At 41.5% G+C, this 25,643-nt stretch overlaps 1 protein-coding gene across 4 annotated transcripts in view; it reads left to right on the plus strand.

Moving 5' to 3' along the window:
* LOC126278199 (leucine-rich repeat-containing protein 24) overlaps positions 1 to 25,643 on the plus strand; it is a 1,518,316-nt gene that overhangs the window by 789,211 nt on the left and 703,462 nt on the right. For all 4 annotated transcript variants that reach the window (XM_049978119.1, XM_049978117.1, XM_049978118.1 and 1 more), the window contains one exon: positions 4,620 to 4,658. The gene's annotated coding sequence lies outside the window, so the exon portion shown is untranslated. The remainder of the gene's footprint in view (positions 1 to 4,619; positions 4,659 to 25,643) is intronic.

Below are 25,643 nucleotides of genomic sequence, written 5' to 3' on the forward strand. Positions count from 1 at the left end.
ATTGTTGCAATACATTCGTTTCCACAGGTAACACAGAACTAACATTTTTGCTATTAGTACGTAAAACATTACTCGTTGTGTTTGTAGAAGTTTTAGCAAGATTTCTGCTACCACACGCGAAATACAGTTTTCAGTTTCTTGTAATATATACCAGAAGAGATCATCTAAACTTACAGATGCGCGAACAATACATCTGTATTAAAAGATCCGATTACTATAACGGTAATCGATTAGCGTGTACCGGCCGCGGTGGACGAGCGTTTCTAGGCGCTTCAGTCTGGAACCGCGTGCCTGCTACGGCCGCAGGTTTGAATCTTGCCTCTGGCATTGATGTGTGTGATGTCCTTAGGTTAATTAGGTTAAAGTAGTTCTAAGTTCTAGGGGACTGATGACCTCAGATGTTAGGTCCCATAGTGCTTTGAACCATTTCATTAGTGTGTGTGTGTGTGTGTGTGTGTGTGTGTGTGTGTGTGTGTGTGTGTGTGTGTGTGTGTGTGTGTGTGCTCGTGCGAGTATATGTCGGAAACTGGCCCTCCTCTACATTTTATGCAGAATATTCCATCCAGCCCCAAAATATTTACGATCTACGATCGCAATTTCCACCAGTAGTCGCTACTAAAATTTCTGTGTATTACTCTGTTACCAAGACAGACACTTCGGTATTAGTTGTATCCAATTAAGAAGCTGTATAAAACGTGGCAGATTAATCATTACCATGTTGAAAACCAGACAATTCATTATTATAAGAACGCATTTTATTCTGCCACGCTATTCTGATCTTAACCTCAATGATAGTCACACTTTGCTAAAATGGCTCAGATGTATACATCTAATGGAGATCAGATAGCATATGACGGGCCATGCTAAATCTCCTTACCTCCAAATTAACAACAACATGCAGGAAGCGTCCGTCGGAATACAGAGGCAAAACACATGAGAGAAATGAAATTGATACTTTCCATTGAGCTAATACTATGCAAAAGTATTTGAAAATAATTATCTAGTAACATTGTTTATTGCGATAATTCCACTAACTTTATGTAAGGAAGTAGCCATTAACTCCCTATTTCTCGTTTACAAGGTGAGTGTATTTTAAAATAAGTACAATTTTAGGGGTTTGGAGTAAACAACAGATAGAAAATTACAAACAATAAAAACTAATCCCTTTTGTAAAAGTGTTTCAGCGATTTTTGGATACTGTGAGATTTGAAGCGTAAAGCTATATTTAATAATGAAAGTTGCGAAACTTTAGTCACCTCACCTTGTTAATTATCAATCAACAAAGGTAACGGCTGTAAAAAGTTTTACAATGAAAACTTGGCAGGTGTAGCATCTGCTACGCATCACCACTCGAACGGTTTAACTTTGACTACGATACCACTATGATTCCTAATTGTTGTTTCGTAACACGTGATCGTGATCTCTACAGCCAAAACGTAAGCACAACGAAATACAGGTCAGTAAATCTGACACCTACTCCGACAGCCGTAACTCCTTGTATGGTGACAGTAGTACCCCTGACAGGAAAAGTGGGTTACGGCCCATATTGAAGAAAGCCAGATATTAAATTGACACGAATTCCAATAATGAACGTTACCCGATGAGTTTCTTACGTCTGCAATTGTTTCTTTAGTCACTAGAATCAGTTGTGATATTCCCTTTATATTAAATCCTAAACGTAAGAGCTTCAAAAGTTAACTAGACACATTTGGTTTTTGAAGCTGTTGTATGTTATTTATAAATGAAATTTAATTATACAGAAGATGCTAATATAATTTTGAACCTTGACGTACCTTAGATATGCGAATGCGAGTTCTGCAGAAGTAGACTAATGGACTGCACAAAAAAGCCATCAAAAGATTCAACACAACACAAAAGTGATAAAATATTGTGAAGTATTGGAGGTATTACCAATAAAAATCTGAGAAATAGGTGTTTCGAAGCTATTTTACAGCATATACAAACACTGGCGCAACCTCAAACTGTGCTATTTAAAATTAATCATGCAGTAATATTCTACTGAGGATTTTTCGAAATTTCAGTCAAGTAAGAAGCGTTTGCTGATGTTTGGAAGTATATTATTTAGTCTACAATATGGAGCTGTCGTAGTAGAAATATAGCAAATAATTCCAATGCCTACAAGTTTTTAGAAATGTACAAAACAGAGTATATAATACTTTCATACAATCGAAACCTCTAATAGAAGTTCTAGCTTAAAGCTCATCTTTTTCAGAATTACGAGTAAACTAACGCATTTGTGATTATTTTTATCAACTGTATATCGTAGACGTAAGTTGTCCGATAAAGATTACTTTCATTTACTTTTGGCTTGCCAAGTACCGGTTATATGTCCAACACAGAGACAACATCTGCATTACAAAAGACAAAATATCTCAAAATATATTTGTATCTAATGTATATTGTTTCGTATTGCTTACCATGACTACTATTATACCCTTAACCCGTGTCAGTATTTAGAAGTTAGCTACCTTTTTCAAGTATCACTTATTGTTAATACTGGACACATATTGCTTGTGGAAATATTTCACTTCTACACGATAAGCTTCAGAAATTCTCTGATTCGGCTATCTTAAAAGTATATTGCATCACTTAAGCTCGACGAAACGATTTTTATGAAAGATAAGAAAAAGATGAAACTTATATTCGGAGTAGCAGTGTAAGAAATCTCACGTAAAATTGTTATTAATATTATTCTATTATTTATGTCAGATTACCCTTGGGACGTGGATCGACTACGAGAAATGAGGAAGGGATGCTACGGAGTCGAGAGAGTGATGGCCTGTTTCGTGATAAATTGACAGGGAAAGCGATAAGTTAAAGTGATAACTTAAAGTGACCTCGGCCGTATCCATCATGTGTCGAACCACGGAAAAACATTAACACTGTGTTGAATTTGGAGGAAGAAATGATGATTAATGGGTTTACTGTCATTAGCACAATACCCCCGACTTTTATCACCAACCATTATTACTAAGTAAAAAGAAGCGTTATAGTTTTACGCCTTCCATATTTACTGTAACACAGGTTGAATGAAGTTATTGAAATTTGTTAGTTTCAAGCACGGTTTCTGATCAGAAAACTTTGTAGGTAATTAAATTTTCAAACAGAACAGACAGCACTTTTCTAGGCGCTTCCAGACCACCTCTTTGTTTTAAGTGCCAATTTATCTCAAGGTATTCAGTAATTAGTAACATGTTTAAAAGAGTTTTAACTACTAAACAAGCATACTCTCTCGTAATTATACTTTGTATTGCACTTGTTAGAAGTGACTTTTTATAAATTTCACGACGTCGCATGGTGATGAGCGGCATTTATAAATTTAAAGGCATCTGGCTGGATAGGGAAAACATTACAATCTTATAGGTCCCTGCGGTGGTTTTCCTCGATATACTCTGAACAAAGCTATCATCTCCATCGTGTTCACACGAGATGTGCTCCCAATTGAAGACTGTTAATTGTTTTAAGAAAGAAATTAGATTTCCCACTTGCGGTTCCGTAAATATATAGCTCTACGTTTACTTACATGCTCCAATGGTCTTCACATAATTTGTACGTGTCCACATACTCCTACATGGCAAGAGCGTCGTTAAAATTTCTAGATTTAAAAAAGATTTCTCAGTTCAAGTTCTGTAAATATATCACCTTACGTTTACTTACAGGCTATGAAAGTCGTTAAAATTTCCAGTTTCGAACTGACTTCTGAGATCATGTACCGTAAACGTGACGCTACACACTAGTAAATTTGCCCTTGCTTCTCGTTACTTTGATATTTGCAGTAATTTTAAAGGCATCTGTGAATAAAACGAAACCCTGAGCCAGATCGTACCGTTTACTGCACAGTTGAACTGAACGTTCTGGTACGAAATTTCATGTTATTCATAAGTAGTTTCAAATTCTGTAATTATTACCTCTAGTTTTGTTTTCAAAAGAACCTCTAGTCAACAGTACCAGCCTTCATTATTTATTTAACGCATGTGGATGGATGTTTCCTGCAGACTTTTCCACACATTTCAGTCTTCACTTAAACGCATCAGAATTCCACCCGTATCTTTTGTAATACCATCCAGCCGCCTTCCATTAGGTTGTCTTCTGTATCTTTTCTTTTAACTTCACACCAAACAAGTAACTCTGTTGGTCCAACAGCCAACAGCTCACATGCACACGACTCCTACATGCCTCAGTTTTATTTCCAGTATAGTCTCAATTCCGTCTTCTGCTGCACGGTGTTTCATTATCCATCTGGACGTTTTCCTGTACCTCCCGGTAATTCATAACATTCCTCTCTCCATGACTTACAAGGAATCTTCCAGTTTTTGAAAGGTTTTCGCACTAAACGTGGAAACCTAGTAACACACAGAAATTGTGAGTATTTGTGGCCTTGTACACCAGCGGTTTGCGTAAACTTTAGAAAACATAACTTAGCCTATAAAAACAACTAAAGTCCACTTTTACTCGCCTGTTAATTTTTTCCTAATTTCGAAATGAAAAAAGCAACGAATGCTTGGATGGTTCGTTCTTATTTCTTTTAGATGTTCATTGTAAATTATTGCACAATTACCCTGGGCAAGTATTTGAAAATTTCTCTGGTTTCTTTTCAGAAAACCTTCCCTGAGCGAGCTGTATGTGATGCACTTTTGGTAAGTTGGAACTGCATATTGTTTGTAAATAAAATGTCATTTAAAACAGCGTGCTTTATTTGTAATTTAATTGTAAATATATACGAACACTGAAGCTCAATTTCATCTCCAAAGTAGCAAATGATGGACAGCACAGGAACTTGCGCGTCATGTATCATTACGACAGATTTACAAATGTTTGTAGTAGAATTAAATCAGAACTGTCAATATTAAATTACGAGTTTAATTTACATATATAAGCGAATACCCGATACATATACAGAACAGAACTGTTAATAAGCTGCAAGCCACTGCTGTGTCAGAAATTGTTCCTCTGTGAAAAGTGATCCGCGATGGGATAACGGTTTTCGCTGCCCACTATACCACAAAGCCCACATGTTTAACAGTACCGATGTCTGAGGAAGGTTCCAAATGATTGGAAAAGAGCACAGGTAGACCCAGTCTTCAAGAAGGGTCGTCGAGCAGATACGCAAAACTATAGACCTATATCTCTGACGTCGATCTGTTGTAGAATTTTAGAACATGTTTTTTGCTCGAGTATCATGTCGTTTCTGGAAACCCAGAATCTACTCTGTAGGAATCAACATGGATTCCAGAAACAGCGATCCTGTGAGACCCAACATGCTTTATTTGTTGATGAGACCCAGAAAATATTAGATACAGGCCCGCAGTTAGATGCTATTTTCCTTGATCTCCGGAAGGCGTTCGATACAGTTCCGCACTGTCGCCTGATAAAGTAAGAGCCTACGGAATATCAGACCAGCTGTGTGGCTGGATTGAGACGTCTACAGACGTTAAAGTAACCTCTGGCGTGCCACAGGGGAGTGTTATGGGACCATTGCTTTTCACAATATATGAAAATGACCTAGTAGACAGTGTCGGAAGATCCATGCGGCATTTCGCGGATGATGCTGTAGTATACAGAGAAGTTGCAGCATTAGAAAATTGTAGCGAAATGCAAGAAGATATGCAGCGGATAGGCACTTGGTGCAGGGAGTGGCAACTGACCCTTAACATAGATAAATGTAATGTATTGCGAATACATAGAAACAAGGATCCCTTATTGTATGATTATATGATAGCGGAACAAACAATGGTAGCAGTTACTTCTGTAAAATATCTGGGAGTATGCGTGCGGAACGATCTGAAGTGGAATGATCATATAAAATTAACTGTTGGTAAGGCGGGTACCAGGTTGAGATTCATTGGGAGAGTCCTTAGAAAATGTAGTCCATCAACAAAGGAGGTGGCTTACAAAACACTCGTTCGACCTATACTTGAGTATTGCTCATCAGTGTGAGATCCGTACCAGATCGGTTTGATGGAGGAGATAGAGAAGATCCAAAGAAGAGCAGCGCGTTTCGTCACAGGGTTATTTTGTAACCGTGAATGCGTTACGGAGATTTTTAGAAAGCTCAAGTGGCAGACTCTGCAAGAGAGGCTCTCTGCATCGCGGTGTAGCTTGCTGCCCAGGTTTCGAGAGGGTGCGTTTCTGGATGAGGTATCGAATATATTGCTTCCCCCTACTTATACCTCCCGAGGAGATAACGAATGTAAAATTAGAGAGATTCGAGCGCGCACGGAGGCTTTCAGACAGTCGTACTTCCCGCGAACCATACACGACTGGAACATAAAAGGGAGGTAATGACAGTGGCACGTAAAGTGCCCTCAGCCACACGGCGTTAGGTGACTTGCGGAGTATAAATGTAGATGTAGAGTGACGGTGGGGGATGGAGGTGGGAGGACCTCTGAACATCACTGCTCCTGACATTTCTACGAATAATCTGGGAGTTGAGATAGCGACAAGCTGTCAGAGAGGCTTAAAATCACGAGTGAACGAGACATTCTCCTTGATATCGGAATTCAAAGCCATATTGCAACTTCTGAAGGCATCTAAGTCATTCCGGCAGAAGGTCTAAACTTAGGTTTGCTCATAACGCTCGAATGTAACGAATATGTGACGTACATGGGGCGATACAGCAGTATCACTAACTGTGCAGCTGTGTTATATGTTGCCTGCTACCTGGAACTTCCACGGTCAGAGGGTGGTAGGGGACCTAATGTCTCACCACCACAACTACAACGTGCGCTCCACTGATGTCATTGCAGTGATGTCTTTGTACGATAGAAAAACTTTACCATTGCACGAAGACGGTAAGACCGCCATCCACCGCTGCCACTGTACCCCCACGTACCAAAACGGCATCTGCTCTGAATGAAAACTGCTTCAGCGAGCGTTTGGATTCACAATGTAATCTGAATAACTAGCTTTCCAACAAGGGGAAATAATGACCGTAGAGCTCTTAATCAATAACGTTAATTCTGAAGAAGCTCAGAGCAAGAACGTATTCAGTTACTTTTTTGCTTTGAACTTGTTCAAAATAAACATTTTCGATTAGGGTACAAATGTCTTTATCCACCTGTGTAAGAATGTGTAAGCCCAGTAACAAATGCTCTGTCTCATCATGATGTACAGTTGTATGGGATAAATACAATAGTGCCTTACAGCACTGGTACTCCTCAGTGGGAATCAGAATAATTAATGACTCCAGAACATATATTTTTAAGAATAGTTCACAAAGGTGACCTGGGAAATAATTTATAGTGAACCAAATGCTATATTCATACCTGTTTTTGATCATAGCTTTCTGCATAAACTGATTATAAAGGCCATTATACAGCCGTATAAAAGATACATGGATTACTACAGTCTTTAAACTATCTTGTGAAAGGAGACAGTTAATACGTATGTTAACTATAACACGTAGAGACCCTGCTGAGGTTGCCCATTAGAAAAACTACTCAAAATTACTAATAAAAAGTTACTAGGAAGTCAACAGACATGCTTATGTCAGAAATCAGTACTTCCGGCAGCAGGCCTAAGGGTACAAGGCATACAATGAAACGAGAGACAGGACAATCAGCCAAAGAACAGGAGAGACCAATATTGGATAAAATGGAGTGGCTATAAATGATGAGTAATATATAGCAAGATATTATAATAACCACTTCTTGAATATAGTTAAAAATATAGTGATAAAGTGAGGAAGAGTTTAAGAGAAAAGTCAGAGAACTATGTTGAAAAAACAACACTCATAGAATTCAGTCAAATGAATGTAACATCAACCTCTCCTACTCTTTAAAAAATAGAGAGGATCTAGATGAGAGCACTAAAGGTATGTTCCCACTGAACAAGCCATGTCATACCTGAAATATGGAATTTAGGAGAGATGTCAGTAATTACCGACCAGTTTAACTACTGATATTTTGCAAAATTTTTTGGAAAGTGATGTATTCTGAAATAGTGTCTCATCTTAGCAACAATAATATTCTCAGTAAACAACGGTTCGGAAATTCGTCCTATAGAGAATGCCGTTTACTTGTTTAATCACGAACTTCTACAAGAATTAAACAACAAAACAGCATCCTTCGTCATTGGTTGTGACCTTTTTAAAGAATTTGACTGTTGGAGTCACAAAATTCTCCAGGTAAACTGAGATTTTATGGTAGAGCCAAATAATGAATAACGTCATACTTAACCAAAACAATGCACCAGCTGTACTTAGTAATTCAACCAGTGTAATCAGGCGACATTACGCTGACTGGGGAGGAATTGGATATGGGGTTCCGCAAGGCTCAGTCTTAGGAGCGCAGTTGTTCGTCATCTATGTGAACAATCTTGCGCCTAATTTACAAAAAGGGGAATTTGTTCTTTCTGCTGATGACACTAGTGTTGTAATCAGTTCAAGCAAATATACAGCAACAGAAATAATGTTCTTAAAAGTATTATTGGCTTGCTTTTATCAAGTAGTCTCCTCTTCTTATTTAAGAGTGCACAACACAGGTTTCTGCACACCTAAGGGTACTACACCATTGATAACTATAGAATGTGTTGAGGAAGTATAAATTGGGTGCAAAACCTTAAAGCTCTTAGGCGTCCCCATTGATGATAATTTAAAGTGGAAAAGCACATTTTGAAACTCCTGAAACAACTTAATTCAGCAACATTTGCAGTTAGAATCTTTCCAATTCGTGGGGCGTGAGAGAAATCAGTAAGTTAACGTGTTTTGTATATTTTCTTACAGTAATGTCGTATTGAACAAAGCTATGGGGTATCTCATCTTCAAGAAAAGAAAGTCTTCATTGCTCAAAAACGTGCTGTGAGAATAATATGCGGTACTCACGATCATCTTGTAGACTCAGTTTAAAGAGCTGAGCATACTGAGAACTGTTTCACAGTAGGCTATATATACTCCCTCCTGAAGTTTGTTGTAAGTAATCCACAGCATTTCAAAAGGAATAATGATGTACGTTATACCAGAAGAAGAAGTAACACTCATTGCGCCACATTAAGGTGGTCTTTGTCACAAAAAGTGATACATAATGTTGCCACCAATATTTTTGATCGCTTATCCACTAATATAAAATGCCTAACAGATATGAAAGTAAAAAGTTTCTCCTTGACAACTGCTTTGATTCCATAGAAGATTTGCTGTCACTATAATGACTAAAGGGTGGAATGTAGGTATTAGTTATATCTGTATATTTTCCTCTATTTTTAATTTTTATTTAAATATTCATGCAGCTCTATTCACAAATAATTTGTGATGAGAATATAAAATGACTCGTTCCACATCATTACGATTTATCGTGCAAGTGGTCCATGATATACGAAATTTATGAACTAACTAAGTAACTAAGAAGAGGAAGGTGTCGCGCCGGTAGGCCCGGTGAGATTCGTTGCCACGTGACCAACAGTAGACCCTTTTATTTATTTACCTTATGGTGTAGCACGAGCTGTTATTACATTGTTTGTTAGAAATGCAAAACATAGGTACTAATGAAAGGCAGACACTATACAGAGTGCAAATATCTTACGTAAGGGGTACAATATTGTGCAATGTTACATTGAATTACATATTCGGCTCAACAGCATCGACGGTGAGGGTCAGGAAATACTCTCCATTGCATGGATATCATCTTGAAGTACACTCCTTGCACGACATGAAAATGAACTGTTTCTGAAATAGAAAATAGTCTCAGTTGCAACTGTTTTACTAATGACACGTTTCGCGTGGTTAGCACTTCTCCAGATTCTCCTGAACAACGGAAACTGTTAGCCATATTTAAAGGTCACTGATATGGTGTCCATTTCAGTGAATTTTAAATATGTCTGTGATCTCCACTACTCAAAAGAGTGAAGACCCGCTAACCGGGCGAATCGCATCATTATTAATAAACACACTTATAACGGTGACTGTTTTCCATTTTTGGAATATTAAACCACAGTTGCTGCATCAGACCAAAATGAAGAGTAATATGTATCAAATAATTTGAGATGCTGCAGTTCCAAGATGGGAAGGACTTAAAATCAGGTCTTTGCATACTTTATTACACCAACTTGACCGCTGCGATGTGTCCTAGGGTGCTTCCTCAACTCAGAACTGCAGCTGTCCTCATTAGCCGCCATAGCTGTTCCAGTCACCGTTTGTTATCACCTGCTTTTAAATACCCGCCTTTCCTAATGTAGACAAGTGGATATTCTCGTGCGTCTATGACGTCCTTGAGGCGAGTTTCTGGTTATTTTTTCCATTACATATTGTTATGTGGTGACATTCCCGTAGGTTTCTGGACAATGGCTGACATTTATTCAAAGTTTCTACATTTCCTTTGTGCTTTAATTAGCTGTGAAGCCTTCTATTCCTTTATTCTTCATAGAAGTACAATACAACCAACCCTCAACCATACCTGGTATGAATAATCTGTGTTCTACATACAACCTGCACTCAAGAAGACGGACTAGCGCTTATCGTCTCATTAAGTCGGCCTCGTTAGTTGCACGGTCAGAAAGGCGGATTGCCAACCGAAGGGTTCCAGGTTCGATTCCTGGCCAGATCAGCGACTTTCTTCTCTCGCCGACTGGGTGTTGTGTTGTCCTTGTATTCGTATCGTCGTTATTGACATTACACTCGTGACGTGGCTCTATGGGATCATACCGCAAGCCACTAAATTGAAAAAAAGAAGCTTCTGGTGAACGAAGGAGTATTATAGACGAAGCAGGAGGCCGGATTTGGGAGAAATCTGAGGGAAATTGGCTGTGCCATTTGAGAGGTACCGTCACAATATTTATCTTAAGCGATTTAAGAAATTCACTAAAAACCCAAATCCGAATGGGAGACTGGTATCGAACCATCACTGTAGAGGGAACGAATCTGCCAACTATACTCAGACGTTGCGCTTTTTCCGCAACTTTTACAGAATATTGTTGAGTCAGTTTAAGTTATGAACCCATTTCATGTATTTGCAATCCGTACCATTGACTTGCATGCTTTTAAAGATGTTGATGAACCATTGTTCCCAATCCTGGCGTTTTAGATCTCGAAATACAGTGTGATCAAAGTGTCTCACACTTACCAATCTAAAATAGGGATATAAAAATTCTTCATCTGAAACAGAAGAATAGAAAAACGCCGTTTTATTAAAAAAAAAAGGGAAAGACCATGGCACATGTACGCCACATTGTACTTCATCTTAAAGACCTGTCATATTTATCAACTGCAAAACAGAAAAACGTGTTGATGCTGTTGACATTTCTTCTTAATAACACAGAGAATTTTACAGAAACTTCTGCAACATTTGAGCCAATGAGTAGTGTAGTACAAGAATCAGGTTTGAATATCGAGAGATTTGTTCTTGAGTTTGTTATTCATCAGTGAAAAATTTAAAAGAAACTTGAAACGGCTTTTGTTTTGCAGTTCTAATAGTTAATATCTTACTGCTACATTTCTCTACTTGTATTAGCACAAATGGAACGTTGTGCCCCTCTGTGAATAGGACGTGAAACAAAAACTTTCTTACTGGTACTTAGAAACAGTTTCCTGGTAGGACATTTAAAATTTTTAATAACTTTTTTTTTCTTTTCTGTCTTTCTTTTTTGCAGTGATGGGTCGGGAAGCATAATACCATCACCAATTCTGGGTACATATGACTATGTACAGAACTAAATACATTATTTTCTTATTCTTCTGACAAGTGTGAGGTTTGGCAATTAGAACCTTTTCCATTTCCATTCTTAAGCTGCCAGCGACGAGATGGGAAAATTCCAGTCAGCTGATACAGCCATCAATATCATATAAGTAATTTATAGTTCCTACCTACTCCGCTAAGTAGACATTGGCACAGTGCAATTTTACGAAGTGCTTCCTGTCCAGAAACATGTTATCATTCCGTGATTGAGATATAATCTACATAATTAACATCCTTATGTTATCGGTATGTCGGACACTTTAGAAAAATTCTTCTCTGAATGCGACCGCTTAAAAGTGTGGAATTCCAAAGCGTTCCGCCCACTCCTGCAGGTTACCGACTTCGGGGTAGCGACGTGTATCGTGGGTCGAGGAAGTTATAGCGACTTCAGTCGCGGCGTGCCTGCGAGCTCTGGTAAGTATTTCTCGCAATCTCTCGCTCACGTCATATTTCTGCCAGGAGTGGCTCGTTGTTGCGCATGAGCGACTGCAGGAACTGCAGCGAGGCGAGTTGTGAAGGCGGCTCTTGACGGAGAGCCAGCAGCGCCAGCTTTGACGGCGACTCTGCGACCTTTGTTTTGTGGAGGCAGGCGGCGGCGACCTGTTTATGACAAGTCGCCAAAGCGAAGCGGAACAGGCGTGTAGTAGGGTGGTGTAGGGGTGGCTGCCAGAACCAAGCGCGCACGTCGTTGCTACATTCCCTGCAATTCACCCTTACGCAGAGCCTCTGTACAGGTCATTAACGTTACCCGTGGTGCCGAACCCGCTCTGCACACACCCGGCATGAAGCCACGCACATAGCTACTGAAGCATACACATCGAAACACAAGACTTGTACAATTAGTTCACAAGGCGTACACCGTTGGCTGCTGTTTTTTTATATCTCTATTCATGACGTCGAAAAATTGTACAAATGGCTCTGAGCACTATGGGACTTCACATCTGAGGTCATCAGTCCCCTAGAACTTAGAACTACTTAAACCTAACTAACCTAAGGACATCACACACATCCATTGCCCAGACAGGATTCAAACCTGAGACCGTAGCGCCTAGAACCGCTCGGCCACCAGCGGCCGGCTCATTTGCGAATAAATACGGCCCGATAATCTCGTGTGATGAAACACCACACCAAACTGTCACTTTACTTGCGTGTAAAGGTCGTTCATGGACGTGATTAGGATCTGTGTTTCCCCAGTAACGAAGGTTCTGTTTATTCACGTAAACTCTGAGATCCACAACTCGTTTAGAAATTCATCGTCATTGTTTATTTTTGTTATAATTTGTTGACAGAGACCTAATCATAACTGGTAATCGCTGTCCTTCAATTGTTGTGCCATCTGTAGATTGTACGGATAAAATTTTCAATGAAGATAAAGAATTCTGCGAACGATCTCTCGGCGCATTCCAACCACTGCTGCGTGCTTACGAATTGAACTCCTTGGACTCCATAAGACAGATTCACCTACAACATCAATGTTCGCTGGAGAACGCACACGTCTTGGTCGTCCTGTTGGTTTAATTTTTGAGGGCAGATGCAGTCTGTTCACAGTAATTAATCCAACATTTTATCTCGTTTATCGACGGTGCGACATTGTGACGTACTACATTAATACACTACTGGCCATTAAAATTGCTACACCACGAAGAAGACATGCTGCAGACGCGAAATTTAACCGACAGGGAGACGATGCTGTGATATGCAAATGATTAGCTTTTCAGAGCAGCCACACAAGGTGGGCGCCGGTGGCGAAACCTAGAACTTGCTGACATGAGGAAAGTTTCCAACCAATTTCTCATACACAAACAGCAGCTGGCAGAGTTGCCTGGTGAAACGTTGTTGTGATACCTCGTGTAAGGAGCAGAAATGCGTACCATCACGTTTCCGACTTTGATAAAGGTCGGATTGTAGCCTATCGCTATTGCGGTTTATCGTATCGCGACATTGCTGCTTGCGTTGGTCGAGATCCAATGGATGTTAGCAGAATATAGAATCGGTGGGTTCAGGAGGGTTATACGGAACGCCGTGCTGGATCCCAACGACCTCGTATCACTAGCAGTCGAGATGACAGGCATCTTATCCGCATGGCTTAACGTCTAGATCCCTGAGTCAACAGATGGGGGCGTTTGCAAGACAACAACCATCTCCATGAACAGTTCGACAACGTTTGCAGCAGCATGGACTACCAGTTCGGAGACCATGGCTGCCGTTACCCTTGACGCTGCATCACAAACAGGACCGCCTGCGATGGTGTGCTCAACGACAAAACTGGGTGCAGGAATGGCAAAACGTCATTTTTCGGACGAATTCAGATTCTGTTTACAGCATCATGATGGTCGCATACGTCTTTGGCGACATCGCGTTGAACGCACATTGGAAGCGTGTATTCGTCATCCGGCGTGATGGTATGGGGTGCCATTGGTTACAACTCTCGGTCACCTCTTGTTCGCATTGACAGCACTTTGAACAGTAGACGTTACATTGCAGATGTGTTACGACTCGTGGCTCTACCTTTAATTCTATCTTTACGAAACTCTACAATTCGGCGGGATAATGCACGACCGCATGTTGCAAGTCCTCATTTGAAACATACGCGTTATTCTGTGTCACCCTGTACATCGCGCAACAGAATTAAAGGACCATATTTTCTAAATTTTTTAAGTGTCTTCCATTGCGAGGTGGAAGTTCGAAATTTGGCTCAACGGAATGTACAACATTACTCTCTGTAATCGTACAAAAGCGTGGCTCCCTTCCACGTCGCCCTGAGGCTCGAGGACGCTTCAATCTTCAAGGTGTCGATACATGTAGAAAAAAATACCACGGTTCCAAAGTTCATATGTCGTGAAAGGTGGCTTAATGAGCTCACATTGGCACCATACTTCACCACAATTCTGCCCAGCGCCGCCGTGGACATGTCACTCGTTGGGAAGGACGGCACAGCTCCTGTTACAGACTATTCGCCTCTTCTTTTCACTCCTCTGCCATGAAGGTTAGAGATCTGACGCCCAGCGTGGTTTTCTTATGAGTGGTCAAGAAACATACTCCAGACACAGTACCTCTCAGAATTGGCGCGCAAAGACCCGAGGTGGTGCCATAAATGTCATCCATGAAACCATCACTTTTACCTCGGCTTTCGCGGTCGAAAACGATAGTCTGCAGAGTGACGAGCAACGTGGAAACGTTCTTGACTACTTTGACTGCTGACACTCCCGGACGTTTCATTCATTCTATTAGGGCATTGTTGGGCTGCATCCCCATTAAAGGTGATCTAATCCTGTGGAGGGTACAACGACCGCAATGTTTCCTTTTGTGTACAGGCTGCAGCCGCTGGAGACCGTTCAGGTATTACTCGACGAAATCTGAATGTCTTTCGTAGCAAGGATGGCTAATTACGCATTTTCACCCTCCTTATTTCACGTCCTCCTATGGCCTGACCACGAGGGAGCGCCACTAAGATGTGTGAATAAAACGACAAACCGCTCATCAATGACCCGCCTCTCCAGTTCGGCAACACACTGGGTGCCACCTACGCATCTTAGTTGAGGACTCACAAATGTACATGTCTGAAACTTCGATCCACATTCTTCCTTGCTGTTGCTCTAGCGCCTGAAGGCTGGCAAACCCCTCATGTCGAGTGTCGAAGGTGTTCCCTAACACCAGGCGCTATGAAAGACACGAGGCTTAATGTGCGTCGAAGGTTTTGACAGGTACATTTGCAAATTGGTTAACTGTGGTACGTGGGTGGTACTTTGGGTGTTACCGAACTCGTAGAACTTCGAGGGACCCTTTGGGATTTTATTCATGCACACCTTAATGTTGCACTACCTCCCGCCCTCCGCATCACTCCCCATGATCATGCCATAGCAGAGCGCGAAAAAGAAATGGTAAAAATGCATATATACTACTACGGATCACGTTCAAATTTCGACGGATGGTTGAGCTCTGGTTCAGCTGAAGACATGTGTTTCACTGTAACTCTTATCTTTCAAGGTATGTATTTTACAGTTCATGTTCACCCGACGTTTTTTCCCTTGTTTCGGTCCATATTACCTCCACTCAAAACATATAAAGCAAAGGGCTTGCTGTAGAAGAATTGTGGTATGCAGAGTCTTTGCTAGGGTTCTTTGATTCGAATGATCGTTCCTGTAATACCGTTCTGGGACATCCTATATATTTTCTTATGTATGTGTATGTACAAAAATGTTTCCGAGAGTTGTAAATTTAACATTAAATCTCTTTTCCTCAGGGTGTTACCGAACTCGTGAGACTTCGAGGGACCCTTTGCCATTTTTTTCACGCCCATCTTAATTTTGCCCCCCCCCCCCCCCCCCCCCGCTCCCGCTCCGCTTCCCATGATCATGCCATAGGAGAGCGCGAAAAGGAAGGTATGAAAATGCATATGTACTGCGACAGCTATACAAGGAAACTGGACTCGAAGATGAAGTGTAATCTCTAAATGGTCGTTAGTTATTAAAATCATTATATAGAAACTCAGGAACAGGTGCAGAAATGAATCACAAGATATACGGGTCGTTATTATCCCAAAAAAGCAAGTTGACAGGTCTAGAGAAATGCACAAGAAACGTGCTTTTTGGTAGTGAGCCCAGTTTTCGCTTGACGGACCACATATATCTTCTCATGATGAAAGAGGAGACGGAGTGAAAAAAATTGAATCATTTTGTATGCACTGGACGACGTTTGTATGTTTCTCGTCTCAAGTGTGGGCTGTACCATGGAAAATTTTTCCTGGCATCATATTTCCTCTAATGGGGAACATTTAAGGCCGTCATGTACCCTGCATTACTTATTTTTCGCCTTACAGCCTTCAGTCTCACAAAACGTTGCTTCATCAGAGGTCATCTGGTCCGAAGTGTCTCTTTGTACGCACTGTTACAGTTACGTCACAACGGTAAGATTCTGCACTCAACTTCCGTACTCAATCACGTCTGGCATCGCACACCTGCATGCTTCAGTGTAAGAGAACGAGTGGACGAATAAGAAACAGATGTAGCGCCACAGTTCACAGACTTGCGGAGCTGTAGCGGGAAGGAAGGATGCCACTATGAAACCCATGTAAAAGTAGTGCCATGACTTAACGTATGCAACCCTCAACATGAGATTCGTAATAGTTCCCTGTCTTACCTCTACGTCAAATGTTAGTTCTCATGGGCTTGACAACAGAAGCAAGGCTGAGGAGAACTCAAGACATGCTCGTATGATCGACAGTGTTTACTGCTGTGAGATGTTAGAATTCCTGACTAAAATATGAGTAACCCATATGGAAAGGTAGGAAATATATCATATGTACCAGATCCAAGAGGGAACAATAGGATGAGAAGACTAAGAACGAAGAGCTCCGGTTTAAAAGGATGTAAGATAGGGATCCAGTTATTCACTCCAGCAGTTCAGTCTCTACATCGAAGAAGCCATGACGGAAGTAAGTTCAAGAGTGCGATTACAACTCAGGGTGAAAGGATATCAGTAACAATATTCACTAATGACATTCCTATCCTCAGTGAATGTGTTGAAAAATCACAGGATCTGTTTCATGGAATAAATAGTCTAATAGTCTAATGAGTACCTTTATATATTGGGAGTAAACCAAAAAAGCACAAAGGCAACGGGCTGTAGCACAAATGGCACACATCATCAAATTTTGCGATCACAGAGTTAGAAATCTGCTACCATGGAAGCAAAATAGCTCTTGACAGATGAAGCAAGCAGGACACAAAAAGCAGTGATAGAGGGTATTCCTGCTTAAGAGAAGGCTAGTGGTGCCAACAAAGACCTCTATTTGTGGAAGAAATTTCTGACAACGAACGTTTGGAGGACAGCGTTGTATGGCAGTGAACCATGCACAGTGGGGAAACCTGAACAGAGAAGAAGCTTTTGAGATGATGTGCTACAGAAGAACGTTGAGAACAAGGTGTACTGACAAGAAATCCGCCTCGTATAAGGGTTCCTGAGTGCTCTCGGGAGCTGTACCCGCATTGGTAGCAAACACTTCACGGTACATTTCCATCTGATTGAGGGATGTCGCAATACTCACAGTTATGTTTTGGAACTTTTGGCGATTGCATGTTACACCTTTTTCCACTATTATGTAAGTATTTTGACAGAAGGAAGCGCAACCGGGGTAAGAAACCGAATAAATCGTAATTACATTGTTACTCTGTAAGTAGCCACCAGAGGCCACATTACAGAAAATGTATACCAGAAGAAACTCTTTAAGTTTTTCAGTGGAGTTCTGCTTCATATTGCATACCCTATAAAATTGAGTATGCGTCTATAAACACAAGATATTAAGTTATATAAGCGGAAAGAGATATGACTAATGATTGTCAACAAATAACATCGCCATTCCTGTCCACGACAAAAGGCTACAATTGTTCCTAAAAAGCACTTACAAGCAGAACGAGAATCTGTTTAGAATGCGGTCGGTTTATTTATTCAAAAAAACATGAGAAGTGCACACAGAATGTATTGGAAAACAATTATGTCATTCGATTACTGTAGTAAGTTATGAAAGGGAGGCCACAGCAAATGTAATGAACAAAACATCTCATTGTAGTTATATTGCTTTCCACATAAACTAGACACAAATTCCCGGGCAATAATAACATGACATCCTAATGTAAAAGAAGAATACGATCTCATCCATTCACCTAACATTATTGGCAAAGTATGACATCACAACAGGGGGAACATTTTCCCTGGCAGAGATAAAGCGCCACAGTGCTATAACGGGCGATCGGAAATTGAAACATTTGTCAAACGAGTTGTGCCTCTGAACGGGTCAGTAGTGAAAGAGAGGTGTACATCACCGAATAATGTAGTGCAACGATCAAAAGAGAAAACCCTGTTTACGTGTCTGTCATACTGCCACCATTATCCCAATTGTTCTTTAGCGTTAACTATGAAAAAGGACTTTTGTGATTTCTTTTCATTTTTCTAATATTCCAAAGTACGCTATAGGTGCTTTCTTCAAATTTCATCCATTACGTTTTTGATTACATAAATAATAGTCACGTATTTGAATGACACCTGAAAGATTTAGGTAAGACCTTCGTTGGAAATGGATTGCTACAGGTCGCTTTTAATGCCTTTCAGCATTTTGACGGTACGTCATCTGCTGAGTAATTATAAAGAAATTTATTTGTTTTTTGAAATACTTTTTCGTGAGTTGTGGTTGTGTATGTCACTGTACTTATATTTTTCGTCCTATTGTGCATTTATTTTCTATTGCTATATAAAATGTTTATCACGCATTTTCAACTTCACTCTCACTCGTTTCGACACGATTTTTACACAAAAACGGGGTTTCATCAAACGTTTGCTTCGCCACACTCACAGAGGGGCGATGTGTTCCTGTCGGAGCTCAGATGTTCATCGTTTTGTCGTTGTTTTGTATCACAGAAATGTGAGTATTTGAGAAAAACTTTTTGAGGTCGATAAGATACATGATGTGTTTATTTTTCAAAAATAAGCAAATTTCTTTTGGATACTTTGCAGATGATATGCTGCCAAAGCAGCAAGAGGGAAGAAACGAGCTGACAGTAGCAGTGCAATTTCTCATGTAATGCAGATTCAAGTGAGCAATCATTCAAGGCCACAACTGGATTAGTGATATTGGCTACTAATTAGCATAGATTTAAATCAACAGTGAAGTTGAAAACTCATTCCCGATCGGGGTTCGAACCCAGCTCTCTTGCTTACTAGGCATATGGGCTGACCACAGCGCCATGGGGACTCAATGGCCATCGCTACTGCACGGACTTCTCTAGCACGCCTCCTGTCAGACCCAGATTCTCAGCTGTACATTACTGACCATTAAAATTGCAACACCAAGAATAAATGTAGATGATAAACGGGTATTCATTGGACAAATATATTCTACTAGAACTGACATGTGATTACGTTTTCACGCAATTAGGGTGCATATATCCTGAGAAATCAGTACCCAAAAAACCACCTCTGACCGTAATAACGGCCTTGATACGTCTGGGCATTGCGTCAAACAGAGCTTGGATGTCGTGTACAGGTACAGCCGCCCATGAAGGTTCAACACGTTACCACAGTTCATCAAGAGTAATGACTGGAGTATTGTGACGAGCCATTTGCTCAGCCAGCATTGACAAGATGTTTTCAGTTGGTGAGAGATCTGGAGAATGTGCTGGCCAGGGCAGCAGTCGAACATTTTCTGCATCCAGAAAGGCCCTTACAGGACCTGCAACATGCGGTCGTGCTTTATCCTGCTGAAATGTAGGGTTTTGCAGATATCGAATGAAGGGTAGAGTCACGGGTGGTAACACATCTGAAATGTAAAGTCCACTGTTCAAAGTGCCGTCGATACGAACAAGAGGTGACGGAGGCGTGTAACCAATGGCAACCCATACCATCATGTCGGGTGATACGCTAGTATGGCGATGACGCAACACGCTTCCAATGTGCGTTCACTACGATGTCGCCAAACACGGATGCGACCACTATGATGCTGTAAACTGAACCTGAATTCATCCGAAAAATGACGTTTTTCCATTCGTGCACCCAGGTTCGTCGTTGAGTACAACATCGCAGGCACTCCTGTCTGTGATGCAACGTCAAGGGTAACCGCAGCCATGGTCTCCGAGCTGATAGTCCATGCTGCTGCAAACGTCGTCGAATTGTTCGTGCAGATGGTTGTTGTTTTCCAAACGTCTCCGTCTGTTGACTCAGGGATCGAGACGTGGATGCACGATCCGTTACAGCCATGCGGATAAGATGCCTGTCATCTCGACTGCTAGCGATACGAGGTCGTAGGGATCCAGCACGGCATTCCTTATTGCTCTCCTGAACCCACCGGTTCCATATTCTGCTAACTGTCATGGGATCTCGACCAACGCGAGCAGCAATGTCGTAATACGATAAACCGCAATCGCGATAGGCTACAATCCTACCTTTATCAGAGTCGGAAACGTGATGGTACGCACTTCTCCTCCTTACACGAGGCATCACAACAACGTTTCACCAGGCAACGCCGGTCAATTGCTGTTTGTGTACGAGAAATCGGTTCGAAACTTTCCTCATGTCAGCACGTTGCAGTTGTCGACACCGGAGCCAACCTTGTGTGAATACTCTGAAGACCTAACCATTTGAATATCACAGCATCTTCTTATCTTCTTCCTGTCGGTTAAATTGCGCGTCTGTAGCACATCATCATCGTGTTGAAGCAATTTTAATGGCCAGTAGTTTAGTTCCTTTTGCCCTTTAAGGTTTTTTTTGTGATCAGTCTACTGACTGGTTTGATGCGGCCCGCCACGAATTCCTCCCCTGTGCTAACCTCTACATCTCAGAGTAGCACTTGCAACCTACGTCCTGAATTATTTGCTTGACATATTCCAATCTCTGTCTTCCTCTACAGTTTTTGCCCTCTACAGCTCCCTCTAGTACCATGGAAGTCATTCCCTCATGTCTTAGCAGATGTCCTGTCACCCGGTCCCTTCTCCTTATCAGTGTTTTCCACATATTCCTTTCCTCTCCGATTCTGCGTAGAACCTCCTCATTCCTTACCTTCTCAGTCCACCTAATTTTCAACATTCGTCTATAGCACCACATCTCAAATGCTTCGATTCTCTTCTGTTCCGGTTTTCCCACAGTCCATGTTTCACTACCATACAATGCTGTCCTCCAGACGTACATCCTCAGAAATTTCTTCCTCAGTTAAGGCCGGTATTTGATATTAGTAGACTTCTCTAGGCCGGAAATGCCTTTTTTCCCATAGCGAGTCTGCTTTTGATGTCCTCCTTGCTCCGTCAGTCATTGGTTATTTTACTGCCTAGGTAGCAGAATTCCTTAACTTCATTGACTTCGTGACCATCAATCCTGATGTTAAGTTTCTCGCTGTTCTCATTCCTACTACTTCTCATTACCTTCGTCTTTCTCCTATTTACTCTCAAACCATACTGTGTACTCATTAGACTGTTCATTCCATTCAGCAGATCATTTAATTCTTCTTCACTTTCACTCAGGATAGCAATGTCATCAGCGAATCGTATCATTGATATCCTTTCACCTTGAATTTTATTCCACTCCTGAACCTTTCTTTTATTTCCATCATTGCTTCCTCGATGTACAGATTGAAGAGTAGGGGCGAAAGGCTACAGCCTGGTCTCACTCCCTTCTTAATACGAGCACTTCGTTCTTGATCGTCCACTCTTATTATTCCCTCTTGGTTGTTGTACATATTGTATATGACCCGTCTCTCCCTATAGCGTACCCCTACTTTTTTCAGTATCTCGAACAGCTTGCACCATTTTATTTTGTCGAACGCTTTTCCCAGGTCGACAAATCCTATGAACGGGTCTTGATTTTTCTTTAGCCTTGCTTCCATTATTAGCCGTGACGTCAAAATTACCTCTCTCGTGCCTTTACTTTTCCTAAAGCCAAACTGATCGTCACCTAGCGCATTCTCAATTTTCTTTTCCATTCTTCTGTATATTATTCTTGTAAGCAGCTTCGATGCATGACCTGTTAAGCTGATTGTGCGATAATTCTCGCACTTGTCAGCTCTTGCCGTCTTCGGAATTGTGTGGATGATGCTTTTCCGAAAGTCAGATGGTATGTCGCCAGACACAAATATTTTACAAACCAACGTGAATATTTGTTTTGTTGCCACTTCCCCTAATGATTTTAGAAATTCTAATGGAATGTTATCTATCCCTTCTGCCTCATTTGACCGTAAGTCCTCCAAAGCTCTTTTAAATTCCGATTCTAATACTGGATCCCCTATCTCTTCTAAGTCGACTCCTGTTTCTTCTTCTATCACATTAAACATATCTTCACCCTCATAGAAGCTTTCAATGTATTCTTTCCCCCTATCTGCTCTCTCCTCTGCATTTAACATTGGAATTCCCGTTGCACCCTTAATGTTACCACCGTTGCTTTTAATGTCACCAAAGGTTGTTTTGACTTTCCTGTTGCTGAGTATGTTCTTCCGACAATCATATGTTTTTCGATGTGTTCACATTTTTCCTGCAGCCATTTCGTCTTCACTTCCCTGCACTTCCTATTTATTTCATTCCTCAGCGACTTGTATTTTTGTATTCCTGATTTTCCCGAAACATGTTTGTACTTCCTCCTTTCATCAATCAAGTGAAGTATTTCTTCTGTTAGCCATGGTTTTTTTCGCAGATACCTTCTTTGTACATATGTTTTCCTTCCCAACATCTGTGGTGGCCCTTTTTAGAGATGTCCATACCTCTTCAACTGTGCGGGCTATTGCGCTATTCCTTATTGCTGTATCTATAGCGTTAGAGAACTTCAAACGTATCTCGTCATTCCTTAGAACTTCTGTATCCCACTTCTTTGCGTATTCATTCTTCCTAATGTCTTGAACTTCAGCCTACTCTTCATCACTACTATATTGTGATCTGAGTCTATATCTGCTCCTGGGTACGCCTTACAATCCAATATCTGATTTCGGAATCTCTGTCTGATCATGATGTAATCTAATTGAAATCTTCCCGTATCTCCCGGCCTTTTCCAAGTATACCTCCTCCTCTTGTGATTCTTGAACAGGGTATTCACTATTACTAGCTGAAACTTGTTACAGAACTCAGTTAGTCTTCTCCTCTTTCATTCCTTGTCCCAAGCCCATATTCTCCTGTAACCTTTTCTTCTACTCCTTCCCCAATAACTGCATTCCAGTCGCCCACGACTATTAGATTTTCGTCCCCCTTTACATACTGCACTACCCTTTCAATATCCTCATACACTTTCTCTATCAGCTTGCGATTTCGGCATGTATACCTGAACTATCGTTGTCGGTGTTGGTCTGCTGTCGATTCTGATTAGAACAACCCGGTCACGTAACTGTTCACAGTAACGCACCCTCTGCCCTACCTTCCTATTCATAACGAATCCTACACCTATACCATTTTCTGCTGCTGTTGATATTACCCGATACTCATCCGACCACAAATCCTTGTCTTCCTTCCACTTCACTTCACTGACCCCTACTATATCTTGATTGAGCCTTTCCATTTCCCTTTTCAGATTTTCTAGTTTCCCTGCCACGTTCAAGCTTCTGACATTCCACGCCCCGACTCGTAGAACTTTATCCTTTCGTTGATTATTTAATCTTTTTCTCATGGTAACCTCCCCCTAGGCAGTCCCCTCCCGGAGATCCGAATGGGGGGCTATTCCGGAGTCTTTTGCCAATGGAGAGATCATCATGACACTTCTTCAATTACAGGCCACATGTCCTGTGGATACACATTACGTGTCTTTAATGCAGTGGTTTTCATTGCCTTCTACATCCACATGCCGTTGATCATTGCTGATTCTTCCGCCTTTAGGGGCAATTTCCCACCCCTAGGACAAGAGAGTGCCCTGAAACTCTATCCGCTCCTCCGCCCTCTTTGAAAAGGCCGTTGGCAGCATGAGGCTGACTTCTTATGCCGGAAGTCTTCGGCCGCCAATGCTGATTATTTATCAAAATTTAGGCAGTGGCGGGGATCGAACCGCTATGTACTTGTAATAAAGTGATCGATTGGTGGGTGTAATCTTAATTATATATGTAGTATCTGTTCTTTCGGACATTCATTGTGGTTTTCAGGCCTGAAACAGGAAAATCATAATGAAAGTTGCGTTTTTTTCTGAAATAAATCGAGAAAAACAGAAGATGAGACATAGGGTCAAAACGTATCCGAGCGAAAAGGAAAAGAAATAGGTACTGTTTCCCATAAGGTGGGGTTTAAAACAAGCGAAATGCCTTAATCTTATTACCCTAGATTTCATGCAAATGATAAGTCTATTATAATGCAATTTAGTTCGGAATATGTGTCCTAATTAACGACCTGATAACTCACGAAGAATTACTGGTAAGATGTAAAAGAGTGAAAAGTGGCGTATTTGTCAAAGTATAGCCTCACAAGCTGCTAATAATCAAGTGGCGTGCTTATGGAATATGATCTCAGTTATACGACTGGATTAGTATCTCCTGTCAGTGAGAACGCTGTTCGTAGATCACATTCTCGCATCATTCACACTACTAAAAACATATACAAAACTGTAAAAACATAAGTAACCAAAAAAGCCTTCACGAAATAAACAGAACAATTCACAAATACATTCCCTTGACCTATTTCTTGAATGTCTCTGCCGGCTACTGCCCTCTCGTGGATGAAAATTAGAACTACATACTCGACTGAACCCGCTTCAGACCATGTGCCACTGTGCACGCATGCGTCATTCTCCCGATACACAGGCCATAGAGAGGAATGACATAACGGTGTCAGGCCTCAAGTGCTAAAAGGAACTTCGGGGAACAATCAAATCTACAGGCCGTAAATTCAACTAAATACACACCTGGAAATGGAAAAATGAACACATTGACACCGGTGTGTCAGACCCACCATACTTGCTCCGGACACTGCGAGAGGGCTGTACAAGCAATGATCACACGCACGGCACAGCGGGCACACCTGGAACCGCGGTGTTGGCCGTCGAATGGCGCTACCTGCGCAGCATTTGTGCACCACCGCCGTCAGTGTCAGCCAGTTTGCCGTGGCATACGGAGCTCCATCGCAGTCTTTAACACTGGTAGCATGCCGCGACAGCGTAGACGTGAACCGTATGTGCAGTTGACGGACTTTGAGCGAGGGCGTATAGTGGACATGCGGGAGGCCAGGTGGACGTACCGCCGAATTGCTCAATACGTGGGGCGTGAGGTCTCCACAGTACGTCGATGTTGTCGCCAGTGGTCGGCGGAAGGTGCACTTTCCCGTCGACCTGGGACCGGACCGCAGCGACGCACGGATGCACGCCAAGACCGTAGGATCCTACGCAGTGCCGTAGGGGACCGCACCGCCACTTCCCAGCAAATTAGGGACACTGTTGCTCCTGGGGTATCGGTGAGGACCATTCGCAACCGTCTCCATGAAGCTGGGCTACGGTCCCGCACACCGTTAGGCCGTCTTCCGC

Source organism: Schistocerca gregaria, chromosome 6 (genome assembly GCF_023897955.1).
Source record: "Schistocerca gregaria isolate iqSchGreg1 chromosome 6, iqSchGreg1.2, whole genome shotgun sequence".
NCBI classification, from domain to species: Eukaryota; Metazoa; Arthropoda; class Insecta; order Orthoptera; family Acrididae; genus Schistocerca; species Schistocerca gregaria.